At 34.4% G+C, this 22,328-nt stretch overlaps 1 pseudogene; it reads right to left on the reverse strand.

Annotated features, from left to right (window-relative positions):
- Window positions 1-5,556: 5,556 nt before the first annotated feature.
- On the reverse strand, window positions 5,557-6,370 carry LOC120165700 (annotated as a pseudogene).
- Between the last annotated feature and the right edge of the window lie 15,958 nt (window positions 6,371-22,328).

The raw sequence follows: 22,328 nt of genomic DNA on the forward strand, positions 1-22,328 counted from the left end.
GGGTAGACAATCTCGGCATAAGTCTGTCGATATACTTCTGTAGTGTAGTAATCCTTAGCGTATACGCTTGAATCATCTTGGTTTAGATGAAGAGCAACTTTTATAACATGGCCACACGGATAACCAGATGTTTTCCATTTCATACAACTACACGTCTTTGCATTTAGATCGACAAGCCCATTTAAGTTATTATCCAATACTTCAAACAAAGTATTTGAACATGGTTAAACTCTCCATGACATTAACTTCACAACACGTTTCGTTATTTTTTTCAGTCCATGGTGTAACACGACGTTCCAATGTTCCTGTAAATTTAAATAAATAATACTTAGTAAAATATATGATAAGTTACGAAATTAAAGAAATAATACCTGCGTGGTTTCTTTTCTTATAGTACCACTGTTGAATAGAAGCTCGAAAAAACTCTATTAACATAGTAATGGGTAATTTCCGGGAATGACGACTTAGAGCGTTGATTGATTCTGCACTATTAGATGTCATGAAATCATATCTTGCTCCAAGTTGATGTACTCTTGACCATCTTTCAAACCCGACATCTTCTAGTGTTTGAGCACATTGAGGCAAAACACGTCTTAAACAATTTATATGCTTATTAAAATCCACTTCCCGATAAGTTTTTACACACTTCCAGTATGTCATTGGTGATTTTTTATACCAGCAGACCTTGATTTTAGATTTCTGTACAAATGAACACCACAAAGTCCATGAAAAGCATATGGGAAACACCTTCTAACTGCGTTTTCAATTGAGTTTGCCCTATCGGATATGATTTTCAGATTGCTAATAGGACCTATGCAATCCCTAAGATGACCCATAAACCATGTCCATGAATCAGAGGTTTCAGATTTGCCAACCCCGTAAACTATTGGCAGTATCCCATTGTTAGCATCCATGGCTACTGCTAATAAGTTTATCCAAGGTATCGACCTTTCAAATGTGCTCCGTCAACTATAATAACTGGGTGCATGCAAGTAATAAACTAACGAATCTACAAAATAATATACACAAGACATAATCATTTAAATGTGAAATGCATGTAACTAACAAAAATGAGTCAACAAAATTATATTGATTTACTAACCACAGCACCAATGGCGATAAACAGTAACTCAAAGCATCCATCTCTATCTGTTTTGATATGAGTTACCGACCCAGGACTTTTTAGCTTTAAATTGTGACAATAAACTGGCAGTTGGGCAAACGATGCTTCTGGAGACCCCTCAACAATTCCAAGGCATAACATTTGGCTCTCAAAGCTTGAGAATATGAGATACTAATCTTGAACTGAGCATTCATGTCAGTCATAATTTCATGTCCCCGATATACCCTGCCATTCAAAAACATTAACTCAGCCAGAAAACCACCCAACACCTTTTTGTTTGTCTGTCTATGGTGAGGAAAAACTTGGGTTCTTGAACATGTATGTTTATCAATAAAAGTCCTAAATTGAAATATTTAACAATCTTTTATCCTCTTTGCAATCATACGCCACGTACAGTTTTTGTCAATCATACACTTTGTTTCGAAACGATCTTTGCTTGATTTGTTAACTTTTAGTTAATAGCCATCTTCCACACATTTCGTATACAAAGCTATCTTCAAGTCTTTCTTTGTATCAAAACAATCATCTTTCTTGATACGAATAACTTTTGTGTAACAATCAACTGCTATCTTTACTAACTCTTCTTCTGGTATCTAAAGTAATTCTGGCATATTCAGTTATACTCCTGTGGCATTTTCTTCTTTTTCTTTTCTTCGGGGACTTCTTCTTCTTCTTTTTCTTCTTCAGGGTTATATGAATTACAGAATGGATATTCAACATGTTCATTCACAGTGTAACTTCCTCCTTATTATTATCAACAACATCTTCCTCGATAGCAACTGTTTCATCATCAAAATTCGGGTATTGACTAATAACAAAACCATTACACGCATGGTCTGTTTCTTCTTCTGAAGCATCATCAAAATACGATTATTGACCAAGATCAAAGTCCGGGTATTGACCAAGATCAAATTTCAAATACTGACTAGTGCTCACAATTTTTCCTGTTGGCTCATAATCGTCTAACTGGTCAATACGAAAACCAGAATTTGGTATTGAAAGTTGATTGGGATTTGGATTAGGAAAAGGTTGTGGGTTTTGAGATTGTGTTTGGTATTGGAAATGTAGTGAAAAAAATTTTCTTGGTGATGAAATTGTGGTAGAACCATTAAATTTTGAGGTTCATAACAACGTTGTACATTGTGAGCACCATAAACTGGGGTTGAATAACTTAGTTGATTACTACCCGCTACTGACCCAACTTCACTACTTCTAGGTTCAACAACATATAATGTAACATATCTTCTTGCGAAACACTAATGTAAGCAATGAATCGTTCAACATCTTCATTGTCGGTTAACAAATAAATTTTATCTTTTCTCTGATAAGATAGCCAAAATCCACTTAGAGGCTCTAAATTCAATTTCTTTGCAACACGTAACATTAGAGTTTCATAAGTTAACTTTTTTAATGACAGTTTTAGTTTAAGATTCATGGGTAAAGGCATATATTGTAAAACACCATGAACATTCTCCCATGACCATCCAAAACACAAATCTATCCAAACATGATCAACATTAGATGATTTCATTCTACAAATTGTAAATTAATTTACTAAACAAACAAGCTATAAACTACATATCATCACTAACTTAGAGAAAAACATACCTTTATTAAGTTGATAGTTGATAATTTGGGAGAGAAATCATTGAAAAATTATATAGAAATAAAATTATGTAAAAAGAATTAGAGATGGGGAAGGATGTTATTGGATATAGGAACGGATGTCGCCGGAAAGAGTGATAGATGGAGATGGAATGAGTTACGATTTAGGGATTTAGGTTATGAGTTGTTGATGCTGCGTCGTTATATACCCAAAATATTTGTGTTGCGAACTAAAACCTGTTGCGAAATTAAAATTCGTGTTGCAAATTCGAAAATTGAGTTACGAAAACAAAATTCACGTTGCGAATTCAGAAATCGAGTTACGAATTTGAAATTCAGTGTTGCAAATTTGGAAAATCGCAATGCGATTTACATATTCGCGTTGCGAATTTGGGAACTGAGTTGCGAAATTGGAGTTCGCATTGTGAATTTATTGGTCATTTTTGCAAATCCAAAAAAAGTTGGTTAAATCGTATATTATAAGCATTTTCGGCCACTGAAGTTATTTTCTCAAATTATAATTTAGACATTTTTCTATAAGACACAAAAACTAGCCACCTAGATTACTCAAGAACCAAAGAATGGAAAGGTTAAAAAACTTAACCAAAATGCTTGAACAAAATAAAGATACGAATAAATCTGACTGCATCGGAAAATGAACCAAAAGAATGGATGAAACTATTGAAAACCACCGACAAATCGTAAATCAGAGTCAAGCAATGTGAGAAAATTATCCACGAACACAAAATGCGTATCTCAATCAATCCGAGGGTCCAAAGCTGGTAAGATTAGCATGATAACAAATAAGCGCTATCTTGATCAGTCGAGACGATGCCAAATCCAACATTGAGAAAAAAGTTAAACGAAAATAACGGCCAAACAACCGAAAACTACCAAAAGGTAGAGATAAATATGCCGCAAAGACATAGATAAATATGTCACAAAGACGGACTTAATCTTATTAAAAAAATTAAAAAAATAAAGAAAAAAGACAACCGAAAATCTACAACCAGTATCAAAATCAGTGTTGCCACCAACTAAACAAAATCAAGGAAGAAAAAATTGATTTTATCTATAGGTGATGACACAAATTGTAAAAAAAAAAGGAAAAAAAAAGGCTAGGGTATTATTATCAACAATGGTTAACTGTTATTTTTGTGTTGGTTTTTAAAAATAAATTTGCAGAAAATATGTTATTTTTCTATTCTTATTATATATATATTATATAGAGTTCTTATATAAATAATTTAATATATTTTTAATTTTATAGTAGTATATTACATATTTTATTTTCGGCATAATATTAAAATTAGTATCCATTATTTATCAAAATGTTCATTCTCTATTTTTTGGAAGCATTTTTAACTATTATTTTTTTGGAGCATTTTAGCTCTCAACATTTTATTTTAGGGCAAAAAATCTTTAACATTTGATAAAATAGTCACTTTAGCTCTTAATCTTTCTTGGAGCATTTTGACCCTCAACATTTCATTTTAAGGTAAAAAAGATCAATATTTTGAAGTATTAATTGTGTTTAACTAACGTTTTTCATCTATGAAGGAATCTTTTTACCTCAAAATTAAACGTTTGGGGTCAAAATACTCCAAAAAAGTTAAGACTCAAAATGACTGTTTTGATATACATTAGGGACTAAGTTTGATAAATTTAGATTTTAGATATAACTTAAAAAATCTAGGATAACCTACCAATTTGTCATATTTATTAATAAAGAAATTCAGACCGGATAAATGAATACATCGTATTAAAGAATCGGATTTATATTAATAAAATATATTATTTTAAGAATTATCTCAATCAAAAGAAATTGAAATTGTGCAGTACCGGTGAGGATGACGTTCCCGTCATTTAAAGGAAAAATATATATTATTAATAATGAAATATTTTGATTGGATGGGTGGGAGTTATTTCAAACGAAACATTAAAAATATTTTTAAAAAATGATATAGTACTTTTTCAATGACTTAATACAAAATTAAGTTATACACATTTAGTTGCCCACCATTAATTGACTGTTAAATAACACGTGTCAGTTATGTAATTTTGAGAATTTTTTTAAAAAACAATTTTTTTTTTGTAAAAAAATAACAATGCCCCCCGTGTGCTCCTTCTTTCCCTTCACCTGCCCTTGCAATAGTCACCGGTCAGCCAGCGGTGACTATCACTAGCACCAGCACCGACGTCGGTCTTCGATCAAACCCCCAACAACCTTTCGTCAAAAGTTATCGTCGTTTTTCGTGGAGAAGTGTTCGAAATTTTGTCGGATATTAAGCCACCGTCATTATTTTTTTGTCAATTTCGGCCGATCCCGATGTTCGTATGTCACACATCACCACCATTCGAACCACCGTCCAATTCCTCTCAAAATCCATTATCGACGTCACTCTGTCGGTGCTCCTCTGGTGTTCCACATGGTAACGGGTTGAAATGATATTTTAGTTTTTTATTTTTTTTAATTTCATTAAAAGTTTGGAGTTCTTTTGTAAATAAATTAAGTTTCTTTTAATTTATTTTTTCATTAAAATAATATTTTTATTATTAAAAAATAAAAAATATGGTGGGTACCTAAAAATAATACTTTAGGCATCAACTTTTAGCAAAAAATTATTTAGGCTCCACATTATTTTTTTCGAGGTAAAGTTCAAACACTTATTTTTGTATTAATCATTTTTCAATAAAACACTCTTGTAACAGAAAGTGAAATATTTGATTTCATTGGAATAATTGTACTTCCCTCTTAGCACAGACAATGGTCATTTTAAGAACCATAAACATGCTTTAAGAAAATTAAGAAGGGAAAAAATCATTGGAAATTTTAAGATACAAGATCACTAAGTTATAAATTTCTCAGTGCCTTTTGAGAGCAAAACCAGAGAGAAGAATCAACACCATGAGGACCACAACAGTGACGAAGGATGCCACCACACCTCCGCTCACATTCTGGCAAAAATCACCAAATTGTTGGCAGATGGCTAGCCAGTTTGTGCTAGGATTTCCATCCGCCCCCCCCACCGGCCGCCGTGGTCAGAGTCAATGCCACCTGCCACATATACATGTATTCCACTACCAAAACTTTAATGTCTTCCTCTATACATATATATATATATATTTATAATACTTGATATTGGATTAAATTCAGACTTAAGGGGTTGCTTACAGTGTCTAAAATGAATAACATGAGTCTGGGCGCAACGGCATAAGGGCGGACGATAGTAACTATGGAGAAAGGGAGCGAAAGGACGAGATAGCCGGCGATCAGCGCCATTGCAATGACGAAAAACCTGCATTTATGTCTCTGTTTCTTCAATTAGATCGATAGATAAGTGCGTTTTTGTTTTTATTTTTATATGTATATGACGTACATGAATGTGGGAGATCGTCGTAACTAGCTTCGAACTGGAAGAACTGAGTGAAGAAAGGAAGAGTTTGGTCGCTGGTGCCCATGGTGGCTGCAGCAGCAAGAGCAGCGGCTATGGCTCCTAGTCTCAAAAGGAAGTCCGCAATGCCCAATCCCTTATTGAGCCCTCTCTTTTGCTCCACCGGAGTCCCGATCAGAGGTGCTTTGCCTTTTGCAACAGCGCTCGACTCCGGGACATCTATGGTTGCATGATCATTGCTCTTCATTTTTTCTTTTTAAGTTGTGTATGAGAAAATGCTTCGTTTGTGGGGAAAATGGCTTAACGGACGAAGTTTTTACTAGGGATTCAAATGAGAAAGAAGCGTGCTATCATAGTTTAAGCACATTCAGTGCAATTAATATTTTAAAATATAACATATTGTTATGGAAGTTGGTAGAGAAACCATTGGGATATACATGGCTTACATTAGAAGTAGACTCAAAAAATAAATATGAAATCAAGTCCTTTTCTTACCAGTTTAATGGATTTGTTATTTTTTGTAAGAAAATTAGAACTAAGAAATTGGTTTTTGTTTTTTAATTAGACCAAATGTTTTTTACTTTTTGGTAAATTTAACAACTATAGCTTTGACTTTTATTAATTTAACACGTTAAATATGCAAGGAAAATTCGGGAAAATATAAAAAATTATGGCTCATAAAAGAAAGTTATTCTCTTACCCAATCAACTAAAACATCCAGCTGACCTCCCTAATCCGAAACATCAGAACAAGCTGCTCTACCTAACTTTTCGTATTAATACTGTTTTAATTATAGTCTGTGATCATATTTCTAAATAATGTATACATTCAATTTATTATTATGAATAATTTACTCGAATCTAAATATCTTAATTCATTATTTCTCCGTTGTCAAAAAGTAAAAAACAAATGTACGAATCTTATTTTTTAAAAATGAAACGAGCACGAGCTGTTCAAATGACGACAATAATACATGTATAAATCTTATTTTTTATTATTAAATAAATATATTTTTAAAGGTTATATTGAAACACTTAATATATATATATAATGTATGATTTGATAATCTTATAGTTAAAATTTATTGATTTTGAACTATCTAAAATTGTCTTTCAGATCTATATCTAAACTCATATCAGCTCGGCAATCAAAGGTTCTTTTTAAATACTAAAATTTCGAGTATTTCATAATACAACAATAATCTTCTGAGATGATAAATCATTGCAGCTAAATATCTGATAAGTATCGTAACAGGTTATAATTTTTTGGATCCAGTCACTGGATATGTTGATGTCAAGCCTTTCCAGGCGGTGAAGAGGCCATAATACTTGAAGCATTAACGGTGGAATTCTTGAAGAGGCCAAATATAGGTTCAATTTAATGCTTCTCGCTTCTGTGGGCATGCGTGCTTTGCCACCTAGCACGAAAATTGAATGGCTCATGCATACATTTGTCACATGGCATGGCAAGTTGTTTCCCCCCCCCCCTCCAATTTTGTAGTTACATTCCATATTTGTGTCGGGGAGTCAATGCCAGGTGTCCTTGTGTAATCCCCAAAAAAATCTTGTTTTCTGGCATTGAACACTTGACAGAATACAAAACATTGAAAAAAAGTGTGTTCCTAACCTACACCAAAGATAAATTTTCCTTTAATGTGAGTAGGATTGCAATCTGATACGAAGATTGAGTAATGACTAATGAGGTTTCTCTATATTTTTGTTGATATAAGGGTCTTGGTTTGATTCACAATCATCGCTTTAGCTTTGGCCAAAGACCGACCTGCCCACTATCTCATGATGAAGCCACAACTTGACTAATAAGTGTGCACAATGATTCGACAATTTTACCTAACCTAAAAAAATCATTATCTATCAGATTAGCAACCTTTAATCAATATTTATCAAATATCTCACCCTGTCAGATGAAGCGTGCTTTGCAAAACGTGCCTTAAGCATACATGGCAAAGTCACATTCTGTATAATGCACCTTATGCTGATTTGGAAACACATGTGGAAAACACTTTCTGTAGAACGTGCCTTTGCCTCATTAGTACCACTTTGGTTTTAGGGTTAGAGTTTTTTTAGTATTTTTGTAACCCCTAGATCTAGCCTATATGATACGACTAGATTTAACGCATTACAATAAAAATTTTATAAAACATTTTCAAACCCTTTAAAATCATAATGAATTCGGGTTACTATTGAAGAAAATTTTAAGTCTAAGTGTTTATAAATTTATAAAGCTATACGAGTAATATGGGCTCACGCGGTCAAATGGATCAAGAGGAGCTGGGTCGAGCTAATGAACAATCGGGACAATCTCGAGTACCTTCAATAATCAACGTCATAAATAGTCTTTTACCTCAATTTAAATGTATTTTAATAAAATAATTAAATACATATGCATGTTTAGGGTTTAATGCTCGATTTGGGAGATTTGGGTTCGAATTTGGAAAAAGAGACTTTGAATTCGGACCCAGGACGTCAAAAAACATATAATATGACTTTTTAGAAAGAAAAAAGTTGACTTTTTTTATAAAAGTCAAAGTCAACTCTAGCAAAAGTCAACAATCTTGGTTAAAGTCAACGGTTCAATCAAAGTCAATGAGTCAGACCGATTCAAGTTGACTCAGCGCAAGTTGACTCAATGTGAGTTGACTTACTTGACCCGGTTCAAATCAGACCATTTCGGTCTAATCAGATTAGTTCGACTCGATCTAATCTAACCATATAGGTTCTAGAAGGTTTCTTGCCAGCCGAGAAGCCCAAGTGCGTACATGGCGATGCGTGCGGTGGAGACAAGGTCGGGGTAAAATGACAGATTGCACAGATCTATTATCTCACCATTATAAACCAAAATTAAGCCAAACAAGAGTAAAAGTGAATGGAAAACATAGATTAAAGAATTTACCCACAACGGAAGACGAAACGCAACGACGACTCAACGATGATAGACGAAACTGGTCACTTTTGTTCAGATTTATGTGGGGATGATGCTGGTGAGGGCGATGTGGTCATCAAACCTCGGTATCGGTGTGAAATCACGAAAATAACAACGATAATGGTTTAGTTCTGGTGAAGCGTTAAATAATAAATCACAACGAACAAAGGTAAAACTCAACGAGGGGTTAAAGGGGTTTTGGTCACATGACGACGAAGATCTTAATGGTGGGGGTGATGATGATCAAAACGGAGGGACGGAGCTTGAACGGTGATGGGGCGACAGAGAAGGCTTTAGTTTAATTGGGGATTTTTATTTAGGGTTTGATTTAAATCTGATTTAAGGGAAAAAATTTAGGGATTTAGTGTTCTAGGTATTTGTGATATAAAATGAAGTTTTATTATTTTATTTCAATGTGCAATGCCTAACCTAGTGGCCAACCTGGGTTAGAAGTTCGGGTCAAACCGAGACCCAATAATTGAGCAAAAGTGTCCTATTAAAATAGTTTGGACCAAGTTTAGTGATGGTGTGCTTGAGTTGAGCCCAAGAGAATTTATGAAGGGTGATGAATATTTTATGAAATAGAAGGTAGAGGGAACAAAAGTGCAATTTACCCATGGATCAAATTAAAAGTTGAAAACCCCTATTTTATACTTGTTTATGTGAACCTACAACCCTATTAGCTCACTAAACACTCATCTCTTCATCTAATCTTTTCTCTCTTTCTTTTCCTTTCCAAAGTGAAGATTTCAAGCATTGCAAGTTTAGTTTGGTTAAATAAGGTAAGAATATAAATCCCCATCTTTCAAGCTTCCATTTAAGCTCCATATCACAAGTGTTTAGCCGTAGAAACCAAAAAAGGGTTTTTGGGAAGCTTGAGAGAATATATAGATTCTAGCTCGTTTTTTGTAGATTCAAGTTATAGGAAGTGTTTTAACTTTATTCCAACCATCTAGTTAAGTTAGTCATTTCTTTTCTTACCTTTGTTTAGTCAAAGAACTGGGAGAGAGCTCAAGGGCAAGAGGAAAATAATGTTGTCTCTTGGGTGATTAGAGGGCATTTTAGCAGCAGAAGAAGTAAGGCAATACATTTACCACTTCTTCATATCACTTGTGAGTCATTAGAGATACATTCTAATTTCAGAGTTAAGTTTGGAGCATTCATGGTAGATTTCATGTTTTGTGATTTCTAGCATGTTTAAAGCCTTTTTTATGACCCCTAATATCAAATAAGATATTTAAGCACTAATTGGGGGCCTCATTGGGACTTTTTCGGTGGTTAGTTGGGTGTTTTCATGCCAAAATATGACACTTTGTAATGATGATAACTCTCCCCTCCTAATAAGAAATTTCTTCCTCAAAATTTACCTGGATAGAAAATATACAGATATTGAAGATGGATGCCTTCTCAGTTTCCCAATTAGGTTCCTCGACCACATGATTTCTCCGAAGCACCTTTATTAAGGAAGTTTTCTTATTTATCAGCTCTTTCACTTCTTTGGCCAAAATTCTGATTGGTTCCTCTTCATAAGTCATATCGGGATTCAACTCTACTTACTCTAAAGATAGGACATGCGATGGGTCGGAACGATACCTTCAAAATGTGGACACATGGAACACATTATGAATACATTCCAACTCTGGGGTAGGACTATACGATAGACTATTGGTCCAATTCTCTCAAGTACCTCATAAAGACAAATGAAACGCGGGGTCAACTTCCCTTTACATCTAAACAGAAGTACTTTCTTCTACGGAGACACCTTAAGGAATATTTTGTCACCCACAACAAATTCTATTTCCTTATGTTTCAGATCCGCATACGATCGCATCCTATCGAACGCCTCTTTCAATCTACTCTAAATCATTTAATCTTTTTCTTCAGTTTCTCTTATTAGTTTTGGTCCTACTATATTTCTTTCACTAAGCTCGGTCCAACAAAGAGGAGTTCTACACTTGTGCCTATACAGAGCTTCGTACGGGGCCATCTGGATACTCGATTGATAACTATTGTTGTACGCGAACTCTACTAAAGGCAAGTGGTCTTCCCAACTACCCTTAAGATCAATAACAATGCACCTAAGTATGTCCTCGAGAACCTGAATAACACTCATATTTACCATCGGTCTGGGGATGAAACGCAGTGCTAAAATAGAGTTTGGTACCAAAGGAATCGTGAATAACCTTCGAAAATCGAAAAGTAAACCTATGGTCTCTGTCTGAAATAATCAAAGTCGGGACTCCATGTAACCTCATTATCTTACAAATATAGAGCTTTGATAATCTCTCCAAGGTAAAGTCCATCCTAACCAGTAAGAAGTGAGCGGACTTGGCCAACTGATCCACTATCACCCAAACTGTATCATGTTTGCGTTTCGTCATGGGTAACCCAGTCACAAAATCCATAGTTATTCTGCCCCACTTCCACTGAGGTATCTGAATCGGTTGAAGTAATCCCAAGGGAACCTGATGTTCTTCTTTAACTTGTTAGCACACTAGACATTTTGCAACAAATTTAGACACTTTTCTCTTCATACCCGGCAAAAGTATAATGGTTTAAGCTCTTGATACATCTTATTGCTACCAGGATGAACTGAAAGTGGACTGCAATGGGCATCGTGAAGGATCTTGTTACACAATTGATCAATATCGGGTACATATAAAAGACCCCTACAGAACAATACATTACCCTCACTCAACTAGAACCCTAGGGCCTCGCCTCGTGGATTACTCCACGCGAGTCCTCAAACGACGATATGAACTTTGCAACTTTTTTAGCTCGCTCACCAACTCTGGTTCTACTCAAAGTTCAGCTAACAATACCCCCTCACTAGATAAACTCAGGCACACTAATAATCCCTCAGCTCTGACATCGACTTTCGACTCAACGCATCAGCTGCAACTGTAACACCCCAACCCGTACCCGACCTGGATACGAGTTCGAGATGTCACATTGACATTTTCAAAACCTTTATTCTTGTAAAATAACTGAACATTTGAATTTATATTAAGAAAATACAATCATATATTATTCAATTGTGTTTGGTATAAAATTTTGAGATAAAAACGTGTTTATGAACGGTGAATTACGATATGAACAGTACTACAGTAACCTGCTACAGTGCTACAGTGATTTTCGTAAATTGTACATAACACTCGTAAAAATTTAACCGTTCATTTCTTTGCATTTATACTTATATAAATATGTTTAAAATATTACAAAACTCGATCAGAGCATAAATACCTAATTTACCTACTTTATTTACATGCCAACCTATTTATCACATAATAATACATACTGTGTAATTTCCTTCTGATCTGATCTTTGAGCAGAGATATGTTGTTACTCTGAACTTAACTTTGATCCTTCTGCTTCTCAGTACCTACGTGTAAATCACTTACACGCTAAGTCATAGACTTAGTGAAGCAAAAACATAATAATAATGCATTTCTCATAAATATAAACATTCAATCTATGAATTCAATCGTGTCGCATATAATTCAATATACATGATAACATAAGATAACACAAGTACTTTTAATACCTTTTTATCGTATAAATATATATCAACATTTCTCTACATACCATGGAACACATATACTACTTCACAACAAAACAACATAGTAGCAAATCAATTTATTATTTACTCTCTGTAAAGACCATGTATTAGCCCATGTATACTTTTGAGAACTTAAGGTATGTGAGTACATTGAGGTTGTGCACCACTATGCTGTCACAACAGCTCGTATAAATGTCCCGAAGGACCAGTCCATAGATTCCGAAGAACCTAGGTAATCAGTCCATATGTCCCAAAGAACATAGGTAAACTGTCCATATGTCCCGAAGAACATAGGTAAACAGTCCATATGTCCCAAAGAACATAGGTAAACCCTCGACCCTTGGCATGCAAACTATACCCCCTAGCTCTCATATCACATAACATGGGCATTATCATTTATAACAGTTCACATTACTTATTCATATTCTTTCTCTTATAAACACATATCTTTTCTTTTTAGTCACGTATCACATGTACGTGTAATCATTGATCTCATAATCACATGTTCCTTCTCTTCTGTCACATACCACATGTATGTGTAAACATATATCTAATATCATATGTTGCATTTTCACGTAAGCATGTAAATCATGTAACATCTAAATATACATCCATTTCTATGTACTAATGCACACATAGTAATCACATAACATTTTATAAGTTACTTCTTACCATAGTAACTCTATCATTGACTCATCGCAAGCCAATGTTTGATCAATCACATGAGTACAATTTAAATTGCACTCACCTTAGCCTTGCTTTGATTCGATTATAATCCTTTGATTATTCCGGAACTTGTTTAGGCTCAATATCTACATAAATATATCATTTCAAAACAACTATCAGAAGCCTAAACTTTAAACTTGATGTTAATAACTTAAACCGGTTTAATGAATCAAATTCTATATTTTCATTTAGGGGGAATCGATACCCCCCCAGGGGAATCGATACCCCCTGAACATACTGGAATTTTTCGTTCAAGAGGGGGAATCGATTCCCATTCATAGGGTATCGGTTCCCTCTACCCATAAATTGTATTTTAAGCTCGAAAATCATCAATTTTTCCTTCAATTCTTCTATTTTAAACCCCTACATGTCATTAAACTCAACTACCATTACTTAAACTAACTTATATCCATGAAAATCCTCTATGACTTCAAAATCCTATCCTTCATATGTAATTCAAGAATCATACTAAAATTTCAATATGTTCTAAATACAATTCTAACACTTCTATCTTCTTATTCTTATAGATGACAAGTCAAATTCAACTAAAAATTCAACTTATCAACTCTATTCCATGATTTTATATAAAAACTCGTTTTCTTAAATCTCTTATAACTTCTTCATCTTTTGATTTTAAGATAACTTAAGCTTTCCTTAAGCTTAGTTATCCTCTAAGGATCAAAACTCATGCTTAAAATCAACAAACAATCAAGAAATTAGAGAACTCACCTTTGCTTTGAGTTTTCACGTGGAGAAGAGAAGAAGATGAAGAAGAGAATTGCTTTGAAGCTTATCTCTTCAGTCATTATCCACATGGGTTTTATAATACCCATTAATTATTATTTAATTATTTTCCTTGTTCAATTACTTATTTGCCCTTTGACTCCTTTAATATTTACTAATAACTTTCAGGAAATATCTCCACATAAATCATTAAACTATTAAACTATTCTACTTTAATCACCATATTCTGAAATTTTTACAATTTAGTCATTAACCCGTATTTGGGATGTTACAAATCTTCCCCCTTAAGAAAATTCATCTTCGAATTTTCATTGCACCATGAGATAAAAACTGTCTACACGTCTCCAATGCATTTTACTTTAACCTTTCTAAAATCCATATAATGTAATTCATTATATAGACAGTAACCTCTATTTTCATCGCTCATACCAATAATCCATCTATTTTTTTTAATCTCTAATTACCATATAATTTTTTTTATGGTTCAGATTCAACCATTCCATTTTCCTTTGTCTTATAAACTGATCACTGATGTTCATATTCTTAAACTTTTCTATAACAATATTCTACATCATTTGATCTTTTAATATTCTCCTTATAAGAATCATCCCCTCTACCTTATCTTATCAATGCAGCAAAGAAACTATTCTATTTCAGAACGATATAAATCCTCTAACATTAAAATTTCCAATTCATCTAAACTGTTTAACTCTAATCTTTTTAATTATAATTGACATTTTTATGGTAATTATAAAACTGGTTTATTTCCAATCTTACTTCAAATTCATTGAATAATAATTCATCAATTTAGTAAGAAATTAAATTCTCTGAATTATAATGGGACACTTTCAATATATCTTACTTATACACACACTATACCTTAATAAATTTGTCACTGTCATATTACTATAAATAACTTCTAATTGAATTCTCAATTCTTTCACCAATTTACTACTAATATATGAACAAACAAGCCTAAATCAATCATTATCATAATGTATTTATTTCACACTCGAAAGATACATGCTATTATCTCCGGATCATCAAAATCTTCATTGGTATTAATATTATACATTTGAGCAGTGGAGCGTATTTCTTGTTGATAGAGGATTCAGGTTGGCTCCTACCTCTTCCTCTACCTCTCCATCTCCAAGGTATCGAAGCAGATCATTTCGACTGTACTGGTTCTCCTTTCCCTAATGGGCAATCTCTCACAAAATGTCCCATTTCACCACATCGGAAACAAGCTTCGGATTCTACCCTACATATTCCACCATGATATTTTCCACAAGTCTAACAATGTCTCTGTTGGGTTCTGTCCTCACCAAACCCTACTGATTGGGTCTGTCTAGCTTTCCTCTGATTTGATTCTCTAACGGAGGATACTACCAATCCAGACCTTGCCTGAGACTGAGTACCAGAATCTCTACCCCTCTTGGTGGTGCAAAACTCGATAAAGCCCTGGTTCTTTTAGATGATTGGGTTCTTTGATCCCCAAACCTTTCATTCTGAGCTCTCTCTAGAGCTTTAGCACGATTTACTATTTCTTAAAACGAGGACCAGTTCAATACTATTAACATTTCTTTCAACCTTGGGCGCAAGCCCTCTACAAACCACTCACACACATCCTTCTCTGTTGGGATCAACTCAGCCGCAAAATGACTTAACTTATTAAACTCGCACTCGTACTCATACACTGTGCGATTCATCTATTTCAGATTCAAAAATTCTTACTTCATTTGCCTGATAAATTGGTCTCCTATATACTTATGCTTAAACTCTTCTAAGAACAAAGACCATTTTCACTTGATCATTGGTCATTCTCAAAGTGAAATTTGTCCACCAAATTCTCGCTTGCCCACGAAGCAAGGAGACCACACCATCTAACTTCTCTATATTAGAACAGTGGAGTCCATCTAACATAATTTTTACATCATTAAGTCAAAGGTCCGCAACAACAGGACCTTCTTCGCTTCACCTTTAAACTCTGTAGCTCCTAAACCCTTCAACTCCTTTGCAACATTCATTCTTGGAGTTGAAGTAACAGGAGGTTGAAAACGCGTCAATACCGCTTCTAATGTTCTAAAGAACATATCTTGATCAGTTACAGGCCAGAAGGTGTCTGTTCTTCACCTTGCCTGGCCAGGGCAGGTGAATTACTGCTCTCAGCGGGCCGATCATCTCCCGCTTGACTTCTATAACTATCATATCCGGACATCTATTAAGAATAAACATATCGTTCTATTAGCAAAACAACATACTCATTACTATACCAGATCAGAAGTTTTCACTATTTTGTTGGCATGTATACATTATAAGACACCCTAGACTCTTGTTTATGCCGAGAATCGGCTAAACCGTAGCTCTGATACCATTAAATACAACACCCCAACCCGTACCCGTCCTAGATATGAGTCCGAGATGTCACATTAACATTTTCAAAACCTTTATTCTTGTAAAATAACTGAACATTTGAATTTATATTAAGAAAATACAATCACATATCATTCAATTGTGTTTGGTATAAAATTTTGAGATAAAAACGTGTTTATGAACGGTGAATTACGATATGAACAGTACTACAGTAACCTGCTACAGTGCTACAATGATTTTCGTAAATTGTACATAACACTCGTAAAAATTTAACCGTTCATTTCTTTGCATTTATACTTATATAAATATGTTTAGAATATTACAAAACTCGATCAGAGCATAAATACCTAATTTACTACTTTATTTACATGCCAACCTATTTATCACATAATAATACATACTGTGTAATTTCCTTCTGATCTGATCTTTGAGCAGAGATATGTTGTTACTATGAACTTAGCTTTGATCCTTATGCTTCTCAGTACCTACGTGTAAATCACTTACACGCTAAGTCATAGACTTAGTGAAGCAAAAACATAATAATAATGCATTTCTCATAAATATAAACATTCAATCTATGAATTCAATCGTGTCGCATATAATTCAGTATACATGATAACATAAGATAACACAAGTACTTTTAATACCTTTTTATCGTATAAATATATATATCGAACATTTCTCTACATACCATGGAACACATATACTACTTCACAACAAAACATACATAGTAGCAAATCAATTTATTTATTTACTCTCTGTAAAGACCATGTATTAGCCCATGTATACTTTTGAGAACTTAAGGTATGTGAGTACATTGAGGTTGTGCACCACTATGCTGTCACAACAGCTCGTATAAATGTCCCGAAGGATCAGTCCATAGATTCCGAAGAACCTAGGTAATCAGTCCATATGTCCCAAAGAACATAGGTAAACAGTCCATATGTCCCAAAGAACATAGGTAAATAGTCCATATGTCCCGAAGAACATAGGTAAATAGTCCATATGTCCCGAAGAACATAGGTAAATAGTCCATATGTCCCAAAGAACATAGGTAAACCCTCGACCCTTGGCATACCAACTATACCCCTAGCTCTCATATCACATAACATGGGCATTATCATTTATAACAGTTCACATTACTTATTCATATTCTTTCTCTTATAAACACATATCTTTTCTTTTCAGTCACGTATCACATGTACGTGTAATCATTGATCTCATAATCACATGTTCCTTATCTTCTGTCACATACCACATGTATGTGTAAACATATATCTAATATCATATGTTGCATTTTCACGTAAGCATGTAAATCATGTAACATCTAAACATACATCCATTTCTATGTACTAATGCACACATAGTAATCACATAACATTTTATAAGTAACTTCTTACCATAGTAACTCTATCATTGACTCATCGCAAGCCAATGTTTGATCAATCACATAAGTACAATTTAAATTGCACTCACCTTAGCCTTGCTTTGATTCGATTATAATCCTTTGATTATTCTGGAACTTGTTTAGGCTCAATATCTACATAAATATATCATTTCAAAACAACTATCAGAAGCCTAAACTTTAAACTTGATGTTAATAACTTAAACCAGTTTAATGAATCAAATTCTATATTTTCATTTAGGGGGGAATCGATACCCCCCAAGGGAATCGATACCCCCTGAACATACTGGAATTTTTCGTTCAAGAGGGGGAATCGATTCCCATTCATAGGGTATCGGTTCCCTCTACCCAGAAGTTATATTTTAAGCTCGAAATTCATCAATTTTTCCTTTAATTCTTCTATTTTAAACCCCTACTATGTCATTAAACTCAACTACCATTACTTAAACTAACTTATATCCATGAAAATCCTCTATGACTTCAAAATCCTATCCTTCATATGTAATTCAAGAATCATACTAAAATTTCAATATGTTCTAAATACAATTCTAACACTTCTATCTTCTTATTCTCATAGATGACAAGTCAAATTCAACTTAAAATTCAACTTATCAACTCTATTCCATGATTTCATATAAAAACTCATTTTCTTAAATCTCTTATAACTTCATCATCTTTTGATTTTAAGATAACTTAAGCTTTCCTTAAGCTTAGTTATCCTCTAAGGATCAAAACTCGTGCTTAAAATCAACAAACAATCAAGAAATTAGAGGGAAGAGAATTGCTTTGAAGCTTATCTCTTCAGTCATTATCCACATGGGTATTATAATACCCATTAATTATTATTTAATTATTTTCCTTGTTCAATTACTTATTTGCCCTTTGACTCCTTTAATATTTACTAATAACTTTCAGGAAATATCTCCACATAAATCATTAAACTATTCTACTATTCTACTTTAATCACCATATTCTGAAATTTTTACAATTTAGTCATTAACCCGTAGTTTGGGATGTTACAACAACATTCTCTTTCTCTAGGTGGTAATCGATAACACAATCATAGTCCTTTAATAATTCAACCCATCTTCGTTGTCTCAAGTTTAGCTCTTTTTAGGTAAGTAGATATTTTACACTCTTGTGGTCGATAAATATGTGACACTTCTCCCCAAATAGATATTGCCTCCAAATTTTGAGTGCGAAGACTACGGGTGCAAGCTTTAAATCATGGGTGGGATAATTTCGTTCATGAGGTTTAAGGTGAAGTGACGTTTAAGCCACTACCTTACCCTCTTGCATCAAAACACATCCGAGGCCATTGAGTGAAGCATCGCTGAACACGATGAAGTTTTTCCCTGACTCAGGTTGGGTTAAAACTGGGGCTTAGGTTAAAAAAGTTTTTAACTGTTTGAAACTACTTTGTTGTTTCTCACCTACACAAACATCACTCCTTTTTGAAGCAAGTATTCATCATCACCTATTTTGGCACGAAAATACCCAACTAGCAACCAAAAAGTCCCAATGATGTCCCAAATTAGTGCTTAAATGTCATATTTGATATTATGGGCCATAAAGAATGCTTTAAACATTCTAAAAATCACAAAACATGGAATCTACCATGAATGCTCCAAACTTAACTATAAAATTAGAATGCATCTCTAATGACTCACAAGTGATATGAAGAAATGGTAAATGTGTTACTTTACTTCTTTTCCTATTAAAATGCCCTCTAATAACCCAAGAGACAACTTTTATTTTTCTCTTGCTTTTAAGCTTAAATAGAAGCTTGAAAGGTGGAGATTTATATTCTTACCTTAGTTTAACCATACAAAACTTGCAATGCTTGAAATCTTCACTTTGAAAAATAAAAGGAAGAGAATAAAGATGAGATGAAGAGATGAATGTTTGGTGAGCTAATAGGGTACTAAGGTTACATAAACAAACATAAAATGGGGGGGTTAACTTTTAGTTTGAACCATGGATAAATTGTACTTTTGGTCCCTCTACCTTCTATTTCATAAAATACTCATCACCCTTTATAAATTCTCTTGGGCTCAAATCAAGCCCACCATCACTAAACTTGGTCCAAACTATTTTTAATAGGCCATTTTTGCTCAATTATTGGCTCTTGGGTTAACCCAAACTTTTAACCCGATATTCGATGCGTTACACGTGCAATATTAACTGATGTGATGCATAAGTGACTACCCTCTTATCCTGCATCAGAATGTAACCAAGTCCAGAGCGTGAAGCATCACTATAGACTGTAAAATCCTTCCCAAGCTCAAGTTAAATCGAAACTGGAGCTTGAGTCAAAGTTGTCTTTAATTTCTCAAAGCTTCTTGTTGAGCATCATCTTAGAAGAAAGAAATATTCTTCCTAAGTAGCTTTGTCAAATGGGAAACAATGATGGAGAAGCCTTCAACAAAGCATCTATAGTACCCAGTTAAACCCAAGAAATTATGTATATTAGAGACATTCTTGGGTTGCTTCCAACTCACAATGGCCTTGATCTTGCTAAGATCAAACTCAATATCAGTAACAGAAATAATATGCCCAATAAAAGTCACCTCTTGAAGTTATAATTCACATTTGATCAACTTTACACACGAACGATGATGCTTGGAGTCTGCAGAACTATCCTTAATTATTCGTCATCTTTTGTCTCAGTCCGGGAATAAACCAGAATATCATCAATGAATACCACCACAAACTGGTCTAAATAGGATCAAAACACATGGTTCATAACTGTAACTACAATCTTGGTGTCCTCGATTATAATCTAAAGGTCTCGAGATACAGAACTTGAAACATAAGAGTGGGTAGAACTGAAACATAAGAATGGGTTGAACCGTTGTGTAGAAATGCAAAGTATGGAACATAATAAATAGTAAAAGTACTTGCGATAACTTATAACTCATATCTATCATCCTAGCATCTGGTAGCATACATAAGAGTTGGTTGTCTAGCCTCAGATACAACTGACCCTCTATTCTATTGTGCATGGATCTAACCTCAATCCTACAAACATATCTAGAAGCCCTCTCCTGGTTATGCCTTCTTTTTGGGGTCTGAACAAAAACCTTAGAATGTCCAGAGTCTAGGTGGAAGTACGCTTAGAAGAGGCTGGATGTGGATAATTCCTCAGAAAATAACCATTATATCCACAACAAAAGTAAGCACCCAACTTCTAACGACACTATCCCTCGTGTCGATTTCTACAAAACTCACAAGCAGACACCTGGGGAAACCCAATGAATCACCTCGACTAACAGCTGGGGTTGGAGGTCATGTAGGCCTAGAATCGGTATTACTTCTCTAGGGAGAAGCGGTACGAGTCATCTTCTCTAGATGTGTAGAAGACTCGATCAGGACAGAAGACGTCTAGATCACTCTCGATCTACTCAGTCTTTAACAGATCCATGACCTTAACCTCATCAACATTTTTCGCTCTACCCACCAGAATATCAAACACCTTATCCTGATGGGTTACCACTTACTTACGCAGCTCGTATCTGAGTCCTCGAGCAAACTTGCGACACCTATCCCTTTTAGTAGGAACCAAACTAGTATCATACTTCAACAACTTAAGAATTCCATCTCATACTCAAAATCTATCATATCTCCCTAAACCAAATCTTGAAACTTGTTGTCATCTCTCAGCCAAATAATGTTCATTAAAGAAACAGTTCATAAAGTGCTCCTTTAAGAAATCCCATGTTATAAGGTTAACAGAAACACTGCTCACTATAGACTTCCACCAGGTGTGGGCATTCCTATCAAGCATCAAAACAGCTCCTAAATATCTTCTCGATGGATCTAAACCCTACTGATTTATGTGTCTATCAGTTTCACAAAATTAGTCTTCAACCATAGTATAGCTCCACCAGTCGAGCCTCCAAACATCCTAACTCTATTAGTGATCAGAGTCTGAGTAATGAGAACTTTGGGTGTGGCACTCACTACTCTAAATGCACCCTGAATCAACTGAAGAAATTATTTCCCAACATCTCATCCAAAACTACTCATACAGACTCACTACCAACAACTATCGCTCCTCTAACAGGTGTCGTCATATCAATACCGGGAGCAAGTACGGATCTCTCAAAATAGAAGGACCTAAAAGAGTATGAGGATCAACTTGAAGCGACAAGTCTACAGTCAGATTAGAGAATTTAATAATTCGACGTCACACACAAAAATGTCAATATCCTTGTCTAGCACTCATGATGATGGATCTCGAGGCTCACTACACAAAGGTAAAAACTTATCTAGATTTGGTACTAAAGTACCCTGGACATATAAACTTATAAAAATTTGGTGACATGACCCTTATAGAAAAATTTGAAAATGTTTTAATAATGTTTTTATTTAGTACTTATTCACAGTCTGAGTTTTAAAAACCAAAAAACATTGATACCACTAATTGTAATCCCCTAGAACCAGCCTATACGATAT

This window comes from Hibiscus syriacus, unplaced genomic scaffold (genome assembly GCF_006381635.1).
Source record: "Hibiscus syriacus cultivar Baekdansim isolate YM2019G1 unplaced genomic scaffold, ASM638163v2 tig00111587_pilon, whole genome shotgun sequence".
NCBI lineage: Eukaryota > Viridiplantae > Streptophyta > Magnoliopsida > Malvales > Malvaceae > Hibiscus > Hibiscus syriacus.